Below are 15,638 nucleotides of genomic sequence, written 5' to 3'. Positions count from 1 at the left end.
TCTTCACAGCGAGTTGGTTCTCTTCTTGGAATAATGAAAACCACCTGGAGTCACATGCAGAGATGGCGTGCGCGTGTGAAGTGCTAAAGGTCAGGTTGTGAGCTGTATCACAGGACCAGGTGGGGAGCTGGGTGGGGGAAGGGAGAGACTTCCCACCCCGGCTACCAGAGTCCCCGCAGGGTCTGACGCCCGCCTCGTTACCTCCACACAAGACTCAACAGTCACACGAACCTCTGTCCTCTGGGTCACAGAGGCTCCTTCCCCAGGGGACAACTGACGGAGGTGCATGACTTTAGGACAACTTTGTAAGGACTTTAGTCCCCCTCTTAGTAAGAATGTGGACCCCACAGGGAGCTCTGGTGGGTTTCCCTCCGCGGGAATCACAGACTCTCATCATCAAAGGCTACAAGTCGTGCGTCTCAAGGATTTTTCTTACTCAAAAACAGTGTTTTTTATAATTGTATGGTTAGATTAATTTTTATTTTATTGTTATGAATGTGTGTTGATTATTTTTTTACTGGCCTTCTAAAAAGCATCCTCTTATGTGGGATAAACAGTTGCCTTTAAAACCTTGCAGGCATGTTACGCTGAGGGAGCTTTCCCTGCTTTAATTAATACTTGAGCCAAGCCAGGCGGAGGTGAGCTCTGTCCTGTTTGCATTAGCTTCTTTTTAATTATGCTTGGAATGGCTGATTTCACTTGATCCCACATAAATTTTGCACGTCAAGTAGGGCTGAAGTTTTAAGAGTGAGATCAGGTTTCGCATTACTGACAAAACACATATTTACAAGAAAGAACCTCTTTGACTGTATATAATTAGTCAGGGGACAGGAGACACCGGGATCCTCAAAGAGAGGACTTAAAGTATTAGTTTCTCATATTTATGATTAATTCCCTTCTTATCAGCCTGGGACCCTGACTAGGATCATGTAAAGCACGCTGGGTTAAATCATTCTTCTTTACAGAACACAGACGTTACACTTCGGGAATCCCCGGGGAAGGTGTGGACTTGCTCGCTAGGCCTTCATCAGAAATCAGTGCGCACAGAGCCTGGATGCTGCTTCTCATCTCTGATCCCTTAGGTGATGTCCTCCATGTCCGACGCTCTCATGCGGCTTTCCAGCGAGCGGCCAGCTAATCACCCTATGATGTTCTGTAAACGGCTGCTCTGTGCCTGAGCATTACAACTCTCCTAGGCAGTGCATAGATTACACGTCTCCAGCCCTGAAGACCTTACAGTGTGCAAACTTCTTTCCAGGCCTCTGCCAGATAACAGAACTCATGCTCTACATCGGAGGACTGCAGGTAGACTCACAAGACAAAACCCACCCAGGAAAAGAACTCATGGATTTGAGTTTCCGGAGGTCCCCAGACCTTACTTCACGGTACCCTGATGTCTCAGCATTCTTGGTTGTTGTTGTTGGTTGTGGGGCTTGAACTCAGGGCCAGGGTGCTGTCCCTGAGATTTTTCTCTCAAGGCTAGTGCTCTACCACTTTGAGCCATGGTGCCACTTCAATTTTCCTGGTGGTTAATTCCAGAGAAGAGCCTCTCAAACTTTCCTGCTCAGGGATGGCTTCAACCTGCAATCCTCAGATCTCAGCCTCCTAAGTAGCTAGGATGACAGGTGTGAGCCACTGGAGCCCAGCTCAGCAATGATTTGGGCACCTTATTTAGGTCTAGAGGAATACCAAGCAGGCAGGTCAGTATGTTATGTGGTTAGAGCCAAGACTGAGTACATGCCCCCAGGATGGTGGCTATTTGAAAACGTTTTGCAAATAAAAGATTGCAATTTTTAAAAATTGCAATTTGATCTCATTCTTGAATGCCCCCAGTGTTTGGTGGGTGGAATTTTTGCATTTACGTCCACCGACCAGCCTCTCAGACTCAGTGTTAAATCGGCCCCTACCACCGGTGCTCGATTTCCAACCTGACCGCACCAAACCCTCCTCCCAGGAGTGCAGCACCGAAGGCGTGAACCCTGCACCCTCGGGGACAGACACTGTCTGTCCTCCAGTCCGACATTCACACGGCGAGCGACAGGGAGCCTGTCCCAGGACCCACACTCCGGGGTCGCCTGGCCCATCTTGGGGTGCGTGAGGACTGAACCCTCAGCAGGGTGTGCGCCGTCCAGTTCTGTGTGAGCAGGCTGTGAACCCAGCCTTTCTTCAGCAGTCGCTGGTTACGCTCATGCTGGATGCTGGAATGCAGGCGTGGGCTCTCTCTCCGAGAAATCCCAGCAGCTTTGCGGACGTGTGCCCTGGTGCTTTTAGCATGACTGGCCGTGGTCATGTCCCCATGGTGGTGGGCAGCTCAGATCATGCTGTGTTCTGCACATAGTAATATGCCCGCGTTATCCTTGCATTGTAAACCTATCTGCTAAAGAGCAGCTGCGTATCCACAGTCTAACACAGCCCGGCGCTCTGAGGCAGAGGAGGTGTATCATTTGCTGAGGGGCTGAAGGCCGGGCTGCTGTGTCTGTGCCTGGCCTCAGCACCACCGTGGCCCCATCACCCACGTGCCAAGTACGCACCGAGTGCTGCTTATGGAACAGGGCCGGGTCCCGGCCTTGGGACCTGCAGAACGCCCATCCTTGAGAGGAAGAAGGACCGTCCGGCTGCAGCCGATGGCGGACGGGCGGCTCAAGACTGCAGCCAGCTCTCTCCAGACCAACACCAGGATGTTGACCCTCGGCAAAACTTGTCATCAATGTCCTTTCAAGCCTGGCTGCTAGTGTTGTGACCAAGCCCTGCCTTCTGGAGATCCTGTCCGTGTAAATGCCCAGTGAAAAGCCACGCGGAGGGATTTTAGAATCTGGACACAGCCTGGGGGTGTGGCTCAAGTGGTCGAGGGCCCAACAAGCCCAAAGCCCCAGTTCAAACCCCAGTGCCATGGCACAGTTTAAAACCTTGAAAGAACAGCAGAAAAGGAACCTGAACACTTGCTTCTCCTCCAAAGCCGGCAACCTGTCCAGTTGGGGGTGAGCTCCACCAGACCTCCTGTAACACTTGACAGCCAGCAGGTCGGATCCCACGAAGACCAGCCGCCGGAGCGGGAGCTCCCCATGGCCCCGACGGCTGGCTCCTCGTGGAGGACAGCGCCATGGAACGTGGCAGGCGGCGTGTGGCAGACCTGGGAGTCCCGGGGCTTCCTCCCAGGGTGCAGGAGCCCCCCGGGCGGCAGCTGGCTAAGGACGCGGCATGGGGCCCACGCCCCTTCCTCGTTCTTGGCATGGCCCACAATGCCATCACCTTTGTGAAAACCAAGGCTCTCAACCCAGTGGCAGGGGAGCCCAAGAGAGGAGACTGCCAGACACAAGCAGGCAGGCCGCCTGTGCCTGATCGTTGGGCTACATCCCAGCAACCGAAGTTAGCAACTTTGAGTTAGGAAACAGAGTGAGCTGCAGAGCCGGCCCCCAGAGCCAGCCGGTGGAGACAGAAGGAAGCAGAGAGAGAGAGAGAGAGACAGACAGACAGACAGACAGACAGACAGACAGAGAGACACAGAGACAGAGACAGAGACAGAGAGACAGAAAGCTATCTGGAGGGATATGGATGCTAGAAAGATAGACACCAGGAGGGGACAAGGGGGTGGGGCAAGGATGGGCAGGCCTGCTGTCTGTGTAACTGGATTGCAAACGCACATTACTGTATAGGAAGCAATTTCCTCAGGTTCCACTGGTGAGGCTCAGAGAATCACCAGAGCGGAGCCTGTGGTACTTCCTCCGTCCACATGCCACGTCCTCCATCCACCTGCTACTCCATACATCCACCTGCTACTCCATCCATCCACATGCTACTCCATCCATCCACCTGCCACTCCATCCATTCACATGCCACTCCATCCATCCACCTGCTACTCCATACATCCACCTGCCACTCCATCCATCCATATGCCACTCCATCCATTCACATGCCACTCCATCCATCCACCTGCTACTCCATACATCCACCTGCCACTCCATCCATCCACATGCTACTCCATCCATTCACATGCCACTCCATCCATTCACATGCTACTCCATCCATTCACATGCTACTCCATACATCCACCTGCCACTCCATCCATCCACATGCTACTCCATCCATTCACATGCCACTCCATCCATTCACATGCTACTCCATACATCCACATGCTACTCCATACATCCACATGCTACTCCATCCATTCACATGCCACTCCATCCATCCACCTGCCACTCCATCCATCCACATGCCACTCCATCCATTCACATGCCACTCCATCCATCCACATGCTACTCCATCCATCCACATGCTACTCCATCCATCCACATGCTACTCCATCCATTCACATGCCACTCCATCCATCCACATGCTACTCCATCCATCCACATGCCACTCCATCCATCCACCTGCTACTCCATCCATTCACATGCCACTCCATCCATTCACATGCTACTCCATCCATTCACATGCCACTCCATCCATTCACATGCTACTCCATCCATTCACCTGCTACTCCATACATCCACATGCTACTCCATCCATTCACATGCCACTCCATCCATTCACATGCTACTCCATCCATCCACATGCTACTCCATACATCCACATGCTACTCCATACATCCACATGCTACTCCATCCATTCACATGCTACTCCATCCATTCACATGCCACTCCATCCATCCACATGCTACTCCATCCATTCACATGCTACTCCATACATCCACATGCTACTCCATCCATTCACATGCTACTCCATCCATATGCCACTATCTTGCCCTGGGTTTAATAGCAACTCAGTGGTTGCTCTTCCGTGGTCAGGGACGCCTGTGTCCTTCCGTGGTCAGGAGATGCCCACTTGCTTCCGTGGTCAGGAGACACTCTGCTCTCCCATCACTCCTGTGCCAAGGGGAGGGATGGGGACCAGAACTCCGTCATCCTGGTCCCTCCATGAGCTCACGTTGTGACCTCACACCCGGACACAGGCCCTCACCAGCAAGCCCAGAAACCCCCGCCAGCTGGAGCCCCACCCCCCAGGCAGCCTCGCTGGGCAGTCTGCACGAAGGCTGTCCCGTCTCCTGGGGTCACGGGCGATGACGCCCGGCCTCTTATTCTTCTGTGGCTCCGGGGACTGTGGCACCTGGCTCAGCTGGCTGGGAAGTGGTGCCCCTTAGTACCTTTCTAGGGGATTTTAGGACAGCACAGTGAGCTCTGCAGGGCAGGGGCTCCCCTGGCTTGGTTCAAGGAGGAACGGCAGGGCACTTCCTCCCATGCCCGTTGTTGGAGGTACAACGGCCTGCCCTGAGGAGCCAGGGAGGAGGCCTGAGTCACAGCTGCCCAGAGCAATCACCAGGAACATCGCCTGTTCTCCAGCCCAAACACCATTAACACACGTGTCAGCAAGCAGGCCTCATCACCACACACCGGACCGCGGCTCAGCAGAGAAAATGAAGGCTCTCCTCAGGGACAGACTTTCCTTTTTCTCGGAGAGAGTCTTCATTATTCAGGCATTGTGATGCTTTCCCTTTATTTGTGTAAAGATTAAATTGCACATGATTTCTAATGTTTCTGCGCCTCCACCTGTTGTAGGTCGCTGACCTCCTGCAAGCAGATAATGGATACACTGTCCCGGGCCCGGCCGCCGCTCCGCCACACCTCGCTTCTCCCCATTGTTAGAAGTCGAAAGCAATTAAATAAAAATACAGACCAAAGCACCTTCCAGAGCCGGAGAATTTCATACATCTCCTCACATGACCGCTGTGAGCCACCATCGGCATTATTGTCTAGAAATCTCGGGCGCAGGGGTTGCCCGCGGGAGAGGTGCGGAGGGAGCGGGCCCCGAGAGTCTGGACCCTCTAGTTTGCTCCTGCGCCCTTTCCATGTATGCATCCAGTTCACTGGTGTTTGGGGAAACTCATCCTTGAAGAAAAAGATACTGGTTGATTCTTTGATCTCTTTAAGGGTGTCTCAAAGGGTAAGACTATCTGCTATTGAATATTATTAATCCTCTATGGAGCATTGTCATCGTAAATTACATCTGTTTACCTGGAAGGATACTTCAAAATTTACATTTACGCAGGTGGGCGCCGACTCAGGGGAAATAGCCGTGTCACCACTGATAATATCCAATTTCTGTTCTTCAGTCTCCCACCCGTTCCTCAGCGCCAGCATCTTCCTTTTGCCTCTCTCCACACCACATGTAAAAATTGCCCTCTCTGTCGTGGCCTCTGTGACTGGCCTGGACGTCAACCTTCCCCGAGAGAGGCTGCCACCCACCCTTGTCCCACTCACCCACCCACTTACTCACTGAGGCTTCTGGGCTCTTCTCTCCTGTCCACCAGCATCTGCAGATGTGGTTTAGGATGGGCTGACACATTCCCCGGGCTGGGGGTCCCAGGGGCTCTGCCTGGCCAGGGGAAACAGCTCTGCGGAGGTCATCTTCCCCAGTGTGACTGTAGCCCCTGACGAGTCAGGTGGCCAGGGAGGAAGGCGTTCTCTGCCTCCCAGCCTCTCTGGGGGACCTGGCCCATGACCTGGCCAGCACCTCTCTGGGGCAGGCCACAGCTCACAGACTGACCACCTCCCTTTGCTGAAGGAAGGGCCCGGCGGTGCAGCTCTGTCCCATACAGAATGGCACGGAACGGCAGCTCTACAGCTGGGCCCTGCAGGGATGAGCAAGCAAGCCCTCAGAAACACGCTCGGCTTCTGCCTCTAGGGCTTCCGCCGCAGGGGGATGGCTGTGGCAAGGGCCTGGGGCTCCGCCACCGCGGATGTGTGAGTCCTCGGGCCACCAACGTGAGACTCACCCCAGGCAACATTTGACCTTCAGCCTTGCCAGTGCCTTGCTCCAGGCCATGGGCTCAGCTGCTCGGGATGTGCGCCTCCCCAGCCCCAGGAGGCCACGCACCCGTGCTCTGGGCTGAGGGCCCATCTGCGGGGTGGCCTGCACAGCAGACGCAGCAGACACCCTGCAGGGTCCCCGTGACAGGGTGTCCGTCCCTCCCCCCTCCAGGACTTCCACCCAGCCCTCCCCCACGCCCTGGGGCCTCCACCTGCCTATTTGGTCTTAAACCCAAGGGGAATGATAGCACTAGGCTGAGCCATGATGCCAAGCGAATTAAGACAGACACAGGCTGCATGCTGGACAATTCTTAGGTGAGGAGCACGGAGGAGTGACTCAGAGATGAGGCTGGATGGCAGCCGCAGAGGCCGCAGAGCAAGGGAGGGAGCTCACGTTGTTGTTTGGAAGTCTCAGATTGGTAGTATGCATTTCACAACAGTGGAGGCATCCTGAATATTATTGAACTGCTCACTAGTGCTGGCCAAGACAGCAAGTGTTGTGTGAGGTATCTTTTACCCCCAATAAAAAGAGTAACTCTCAAGTGCCGGTGGGTCACGCCTATAATCCAGCTACTCACAAGGCTGAGATCTGAGGATGCTGATTCCAAGCCAGGAAAGTCTGGGACTATCTCCAGTCAATCAGGAAAAAATCCAGAAGTAGAGCCATGGCTCAAATGATAGAGTACCAGCCTTGAGCAAAACACTCAGGGACAGAGCCTAGGCCCCAAGTTCAAGCCCCAGAACCAACACACACTCACACATGCATGCACACACACATACACAAAGAAAACCCTTGAAGTCTGTGAAGAAATATATAAAAGAGCCTGGGCACTCTAAGTCTGAGCATCCTGTGGTAGGAATGGCCTGGGGTGAATCATTCTGTCCTTCGGTCAGGACTTAGTTATAAAGTGGGTCCCGTTGTAGGGGTACAGTGATGAGCTGAAAAGGCCTTGATTCGGCTTAGTTGCTGAGGGTCTGCAGGGAGGTCAAGGTTGATCTATTCATCACTCAGGGCTTAAGAAGGGCCTTCACGCCTGCATGTGCACAACTGCACAGGGTGTATGAGTGCGCACATGTATGTGCACATGTGTGCATGCATGTGCATGCCTGCCTGCTTATCTGTTTCCCCTTATGTTGCCTGGGTATTGTGCTACACACTTATTGCACGCTAGCCAGTGTGCCTGCATGCACCCTTATGTACATGTTCACTGCTGTCTGTGCAGTCTCTGTGTGCACACATGTGCGATGGTGCTGTACTCATCCTTGTGGTTTATGTGTTTGTGTGCATGCATGGACATGCCTGTACATATGTTTGTGTGTGCACACATACATGTCCACATAGATTTGCATGCGTATGCTTTTACAGAGGCATCTGCATTCACGTCTCTGTATAGTTGAAGCCGTGTGTACACATGTGCATACTTGTCAGCACAAGTGCTTACAAGGATGCCCATGTGTGCACATGTGCAGGGCCCATGTGTGTGCAGGCCTGTGGCTGTGTGTGTGTGTGTGTATGTGTGTGTGCACTCAGGCTGTGTGCCTGCCTGAGATTGATCCACCTCTCCCCCTCCCCTGGTCTGCACAGGTGTGCAGGCCTGTGGATGTGTGTGTGTGTGTGTGTGTGTGTGTGTGTGTGTGTGTGTGTGTGCGCGCGCACTCGGGCTGTGTGCCTGCCTGAGATTGATCTGCCTGGCTCTCTGGCCTCATGTTTTGCTAGGATACTGATCCACTGTGGTTTCTATGGCCACTTCATTACCATATATCACCCAGTTCAAAGTCAAACCTGATCAATTAAAGGCCCCAAAATAAAAGCCGAAAAGAGGCTGGCTGCATTTCTTCTTGGAGAATTACAATTAGCAAACAGATGACCCTCCATTGTTCTATCATTAAACAGAAGGAGAGCGAGGGGCTCTGACGGAGGTCTGGGCGCACCGCCGGGTCTGTGTGCCTTTGTTCCTCGGGTCTCCGCGGCCCCTCTCGTCCACGCGCGTTTATCGTGGTCTCTGAGCACCCAGGAGCCCACAGGTCAGAGAATGGCGTGTTGATGGATTATGGGATTGTAGGTGTCCCAGCCGGCTAACGGCTTTTATTTGCCGGGAGGATGAGCCTGTAAACCTTTATATAATTATTGCATTAAAGGCGCTGTGCCTCTGTGTCACTGGCTCTTGTTCAGGGATCAATGTGAAGATAATTTCAAAAATGAATAGTAAGTATTGATCGTCCCTCGGTGGGGCCTTATCAGGGCCAGAGCTGACCGCGGCAGACGATAACTTCAAAGTCATTTATGACAATATGATGCGGATTGTGAGGAGCAATTTAAACAAAGGGCTGATTTAATTCACAGTGGGTTTTTGTCGTGTGATGGGTAATAAATCACAATCTATGTAATTTTTAGAAATGAACACATGTTGGCAGTAGTTCAGGGCAGTCCCTGAGAGATCTGGAAATGACCAGGGAGGGGAGACATCAGGCCGGAGCCCGTCTGAATGATTGGGCTGCGCTCGATTCTGGCATTTGCCTGACCTTGGGGTCCCCGCTGGCAGGTGCCGGTTAATTTTCTTCACTGAGGACACAGTTTAACTTTCTATCTGTCTGCCAATTACCTGACATTTTCAACTTATCACCTTCTATTTTTTAAATGATTGGAGGCACATCCACATTTTGACATTTTTTTAAAGCCAGCATTCGTTTTCGCAGCTGGTCAGACATCTCTGTCGTCCTACCGCGGACACACACCCTTTGTTCTGACAAAAACAGCACCGCACACACGCAGGCACACACAGAGGGGTCTGGGCGCTCGGCCGCCGCCCTCAGCCACGCGCAGGGCCGGCCTGGAAGGGAAATTATCCCCACTGGTTCTTGTTTGAAGAGCGTTTTCCTCTTTGAAAACAAATCACTGTCAAGTAAATCATTAAGGGCTGGGGGATAGCTTGAGCAGATTGATTCAGCCCTTCAAAAGTAGGAAAACGGAAGTCGGAATCGCAAATCATATCTCGCTGATCTCAGTTATTCTAATGCTAACGAGACATCCTCCATACTTGATTTAGAGGAAAGGAATTTTCATCCGTCAAGCGGCTGGGTTCAGACCTGTGGCAAGGAGCACAGAACAATGCAGACTGAAATCCGAGCCAAAGCCTGGTAGGAAGGACAGGGACCCCACCGCCCTGCAGCCAGACCTGTCCCAGAGGGACGCAGCCTAGCCCTGCCCAGAGAAGCACGGACACATGCAGGGACATGCAGAGATGCACAGAGATGTGCAGGGACACACAGGAACATGCACAAACACACAGGGACAGGCAGGACACAGAGGGACTGGCAGGGACAGGCAGGGACACACAGGGACAGGCAGGGACACACAGGGACTGGCAGGGACACACAGGGACAGGCAGGGACACACAGGGACTGGCAGGGACACACAGGGACTGGCAGGGACACACAGGGAAAGGCAGGGACACACAGAGACAGGCAGGGACACACAGGGACTGGCAGGGACACACAGGGACTGGCAGGGACACACAGGGACTGGCAGGGACACACAGGGACAGGCAGGGACACGCAGGGACTGGCAGGGACACACAGGGACATGCAGGGGCACGCAGAGGAAGGAAGCATGCAGGGACAGGCAGGGGGACACACAGGGACATTTAGGGATGCGTGAGGACAGGCAGGGACACGCAGCCGGCTGGTGTTCATATCTATCGCTTGCACAGTTGCCGGGATCCATCTCCCCCCCACCCCCCGCCCCGGCCTTCCAGAAGGTCTTGCCTTGATGTCCTGGCTGAGGATTTCCTTCGTATTTTCATCTCCACCCCCCTTGCTTTCTGTGACTGAACCGAGGTGACGGGACACTGTCCTCCACCAGCATGGGGCCGGCCCTCCTGTCCTCACCTGCCCTCGCTGACGCGCCTCTCTCAGAGACCCGACCCTTGCTTCATGCGGAATACTTCTGCAGCTCTCACTTGGGCACGAGCAGCAGCATGCCACCTCCAAGCTAGGCGTGGAGTATCTGTACGTAATCCTGGGCCTTGGGAGTGGCGTCCATCCTGACTGGCCCTGGGGTACCTGGCCCTGGCCTACAGCACCCCAATCCCCACCCTCCCACCCCTCCTGCTCCTCCTAGAAGCATGGTTCTTGACTTATCGTAACAACACTGAAGTCACAAACGACACGGTGTACGCTGAAGAGGATGACGATACTGCTCACCTTCACTTCGTGCCTGCGTCCCCCACACCCTGAAAAACATGCTTCCATTTCCCGCAAAGCATGTTCATGTCGAGGAACTGTGCTTTGGTTTTCAGAGGAGTCATGGTTTCGGCCTAAGTGTACCACATCCCTTCGTCAGTGTGCGTGCAAATGCATTGAGCCCTGTGCGTGCTGACGCGAACAGTGGTATTTTAGACCTAGGTTCCACACATGAGCGGAAATGCGCCATCTTTCTCTCTGAGCCTGGCTTGCCTCACTTAAACATGATTTGTTTTAAGTTCATCGATTTCCCTACAAATGGCGTAATGTGATTCCTTCTAATTCCATCATGTGTGTGTACCACAAAGCCAACCCAAAAACACACTGACATCCATTCGATCCCACGTCCACTGTACCCTGTGGCATGCTGGGCTGGGTGCTCAGGACAGAAGCTCTGCGTGACCAGATCGGTTGCCCATGGTTGGGAGAGGTGGAAGGGGAAACGCACCAGCAAGGGCAGGCAGAGTGCGGTGCCCAGCTGCAGCCTTGGGTCCTCTAGGAGGCGGGAGGACCCCTCAGCTGTCCTAGCGGCCAGTCAGCAAGGAGGGAGTCTGGAGAGGGGCCGGGGCCGAGGCAGGGGAAGATGGCCCAAGGCTGGGACAGGTGGAAATGTGGGATGGGGATAGTTTTAATCCCCCTGTTTCCATATTCTGCTGTTCTGATGAATTATCTGTTTAATGGCTTCCTAAGCAATCATTTTGGAAAGTTATACCAATAAAATACTATAGTCTTTAAAATTTCCCCAATTTAAGGCCTCATTACCTCGCGTAATAAGTGTACAGCGACGTTGGCAGTGCTGTTCTGTACTTAAGAGCCAGGGCAGGCTAAGAGGAGGCTGCGTCGGCACTGTGAGTTTCCAGACCGCCTTTGTTGTACATCTCCACTGCACGTAGAAGTCAATTAACGCACGTTCTGGCTTGAGCGCGCCAGTTCCTCTCTGCAGTCAGGAATGTGGAGGAAATGAAAACCCTTACATTGTTTTTATTGGCGTAGTTCATTCTGGTTTCTCTCATTTCTGTGTGTTCTTGGTATTCTGTTTAGAGAGAAGGTGTTGGACCTGCAGGTGTCCTTCTGCTGCAACAGTGGCAGTTGTGTATAGTGCATGGTGTTGAGAAGGAAGGAAGGAAGACAGTCTAAATCCTTCTTGACGGGTGTTAATAATGTCCATGTGCCACAGTATCAACCCTTGTTGATAATATGCACACTGCCAATTCGCTCCTGTCTGTATGCCATCTGATATTCTCAGTGCTCATGTGTTGTGATATCACACCCTGTGGTTGTGATAACTTTTGGGTGACGGTGCGGGTGGAAACTTGGTTATTGGCTGTTGAGCCGGCTCCTACAGGTGGAACTGGGGCCCGAGATGGGTTTCCCCGCCCTGCCGGCCCGCAGCCCGCTTCCTCTCCCAGGTGAGGGGTGGAGTGGGGACCCGCGTGGTGGGATTCGAGCTGCGTGGCTCACAGCCTCGCCACCTCTGGACAGCCAAGAGCCGACGCTGGCCTGCGGAGACGTTGCCAGGAGGGATTTTCATTCTCCACGACTTATTTGGAAGATGCCAAATTTTGTATTTGAGGAAACTTAATCACGTTTTGACTTTTCCTCACAGACCTGCTCTTGACCACGCCATTGTTCCCCGAAGGCTTGGGAAGCAGAGAAGAACCCCTCCGACTCCTGTCGTGTTCCTGGAATCAGCTCAAAGCAAGGTGCCCCCCTCCGGGGCTCAGGGAAAGACGCAGGGGTCCCCCCATGTCCGGGACAGCCAGGCACAGCCTCCATGCCCGCCTGGGCCAGCCACTCACTCGGCCTGCTCCCTGCACTGACACCTCCACCGGCAGTGATGGTCGGTAGACGCTGGTTCCTGGGCCCCAGCCTCAGCCCGGGCAGCGGGAGCCTTCCCTCCTCCCCAGCCCGCCCTCCCGGGCCCCTGGAGCAGATCTAAGCCCAGGCGACTTTGCGGGACCTGCTGTGTGGTTTCCCTGCCAGCTCTGTCCACTCCTCCCGCGGCAGGGAAACCCACTCTGCGGCCCTGACTCGTGCAGACCTTGTGTCCAGAGCTTTCTCTGCCTCCTCTTCCCCTCCGTCCATGGCTCCCTGGACGTGGCCTGTGCACCCTCTCCTCTGCTTCTGTGGGACACTGTTCTTTATCAGCGCCCCTTAATCGCCCAACTCACCAGGCCCCATAGACCAGGCAGTCCGGTCCCACCAGCGCAAATTCACCAGCTGCTGCCACGCTCAGCGCCCACCGGCCCACCGAGAGCCAGCCCTGCAGTTGCAAAAGAGAAGGCTTCTGAACAATTACTTCTCATGGCGGTGAGCTCTGGGCGTGTGTGCGGTGAAGGAATGGTGGTGGGCATCTGTGCTATGACCCCCGTAATTAAGCAGCTGTGCCTGCGTTGGGTTTAAGGCCGACCAGCGGCATTGTGAGAAATAACAAGGGAACCAAATACTATAATTCCAAGAAAAGAGGTGTCCTGATAGGGACACTGCCAGAGGAAGAGGAGAAAACGCTGCACGCATATAAACATGCACCCGGCCATCACTACTATCAGAATACACACACACCAGTAACTGGGGGTATGTGACTCATGACCACGAGACCAACATGTATGTGAACACACGTGTGATTCCTGTCCATGAGACCTCTCCGCATGTGTATGAACACATATACGACTCCAGCCTATGAGACCATTCTACATGCGCATGAACACTCAGAGCAGAGGCGCCCTGCATGTAGGTCAACAAATCACGCATATGATTCCTGCTTACTGTGTTAGTGGACAGGGCCAGAGATGTGGATAAATCAATATATCCGACTATTCTAAGATAATTACTATTGATCTATGGAAGACTGGCATTCCTGCCTTTATATTTGAATATTGATATATATGACACCCTGGAAATCCCGGCTTTGAAGTAAAATGATGGCGACACTTGTAGAAATACCCCCCGTCCGTGCAGGTGGAGGGGCTTGGCTGTGAGTGCTGCCTCCTGTCCTGCCTTCCTGTGGCAGCTCAGTCACCCTTCTGGCTCTAAGAACGTGACTCTTTCGAGGGAGACAACAGGAGGGGATTTTCGGGGTCCACATGGAGCTTTTGCAGGGCAAGGCTTCCCTCAGCAGGGCAGGTCATGGGGAAAAGGTCACCCTCTCCAGGCTGGGAAGGTCACCCCAGAACCGCAGAGACCTGCTGGGCAAACCCTCGGTGAGACACGTGGGGGAGGGGTGTGGACTGAGGCCTTCCGGGCTGTTCTCAGTGCAGGGCCTGCACGTTGCGTTGCACAGGTTGGACAGAGCCTCAGGTCCACTGCCCCAGAGGGTCCTCGCAGCCTGAGCCTCACCACACGGCCTGTTCACCGGGGCTGGAGCCGTGGCCGCCTCCGGTCAGCGGCCAGGTCCGGCAGGGCTGAGGGGGCGTGGCGGGCATTGCGAGGGGCAGCGCCCAAGGAGAAGGCGGTCTGGCTGAGTGTGAGCGAGGAGAGGCCAGGCTGGCACCGCCCAGGGACGTGTGCGGTGATGACCGGAGAAGCCGCAGAACCAAGCCACGTCCGAGGACCTGGGACGCACCAACAGCAGCTGCCAAAGGTCCTGCGGTTGTGCCCGTTCAGAGCTTGGAAAATGACTCGGGAAAAGTCACACGGGCACATTCTTGATCACTGCTGTCCACGTTGATTTCTAAAACGGAGCCGCGGTGGCCACCTCCCTCCACCGCTCCCTTCCTCCCTGGGGGGGAGCCCGCACAGAAACCCTCCTGAAGGACCCTGCAGAAGGGGGCTGGAGAGCAGGCTGAGCGAGACCCCGGCGGCCCCCTGAGAGGAGCGAGTCCAAGCCCCTGTGTCCTAGGACTTGTCAGTTTAAATCCTGCGAGCAGTCTTTCCTGTTGCCAGGACGTGAATGCGCTAATTGTGTTTTTAATAGTTCACCTTACAAAGAATGTTCTTTCTTTGTGTGGAAAGAACTGTGATTTATCCATTTTCCTTTCTATTATCTGCTGTGGCCCTCCCCCGCATCCTCCTCATCCCTCACCCCTCTGTTGTAACTGATCCTGAACTCACAGTGCAATTGGTGCAGATGCAGGACCTGTGTGTGGTGGAGCAGCCCGCGGCTGGTCCCGCAGGCTGCACGGGGTGATGGAGCAGCGCGCCCCTCCACAGACGACCAGCACGAGAGGCAGCACAGCCTGGCACCCAGTGCTTAGAGAGATGGCCGGGAAATGCAGCAAAGAACTAAATTAGCAGAGGAAACTTAATTATCCTGCCTCCAGCCTCCCTCCGGTCAGTATTCCAATTGAACACAGATAAAACTCAGCATTTTTTTCGATGGACTACTTCAGAGTCACACGGTTCCTTCCATAACCATCCATCTAGATCTGCACGTCCATTTTTTGTTTCATTTTCTTGATCTTTAGACAGAGGAAGATCACATTCTATGCACTAAAGCACGGGTGTTTGTACCCCTGGTTTCCAAACAGCCAATTTTGACCAGGTTTTTTTTTTCAGCTTAAGAAAAATGGAAACAAGGAAGTGTGTAAAGAAATAAATTGTGTAATGGGCAGTGCACCATCCTCTTCCTCCTCGTCCCCGGGTCCCCAGGTGAGC

Source organism: Dipodomys merriami, unplaced genomic scaffold (assembly GCF_024711535.1).
Source record: "Dipodomys merriami isolate MVZ:Mamm:240054 unplaced genomic scaffold, mDipMer1.0.p SCAF_297, whole genome shotgun sequence".
NCBI classification, from domain to species: domain Eukaryota; kingdom Metazoa; phylum Chordata; class Mammalia; order Rodentia; family Heteromyidae; genus Dipodomys; species Dipodomys merriami.
The sequence above is the reverse complement of the archived record's forward strand: the minus strand, read 5'-3'. Positions refer to the sequence as shown.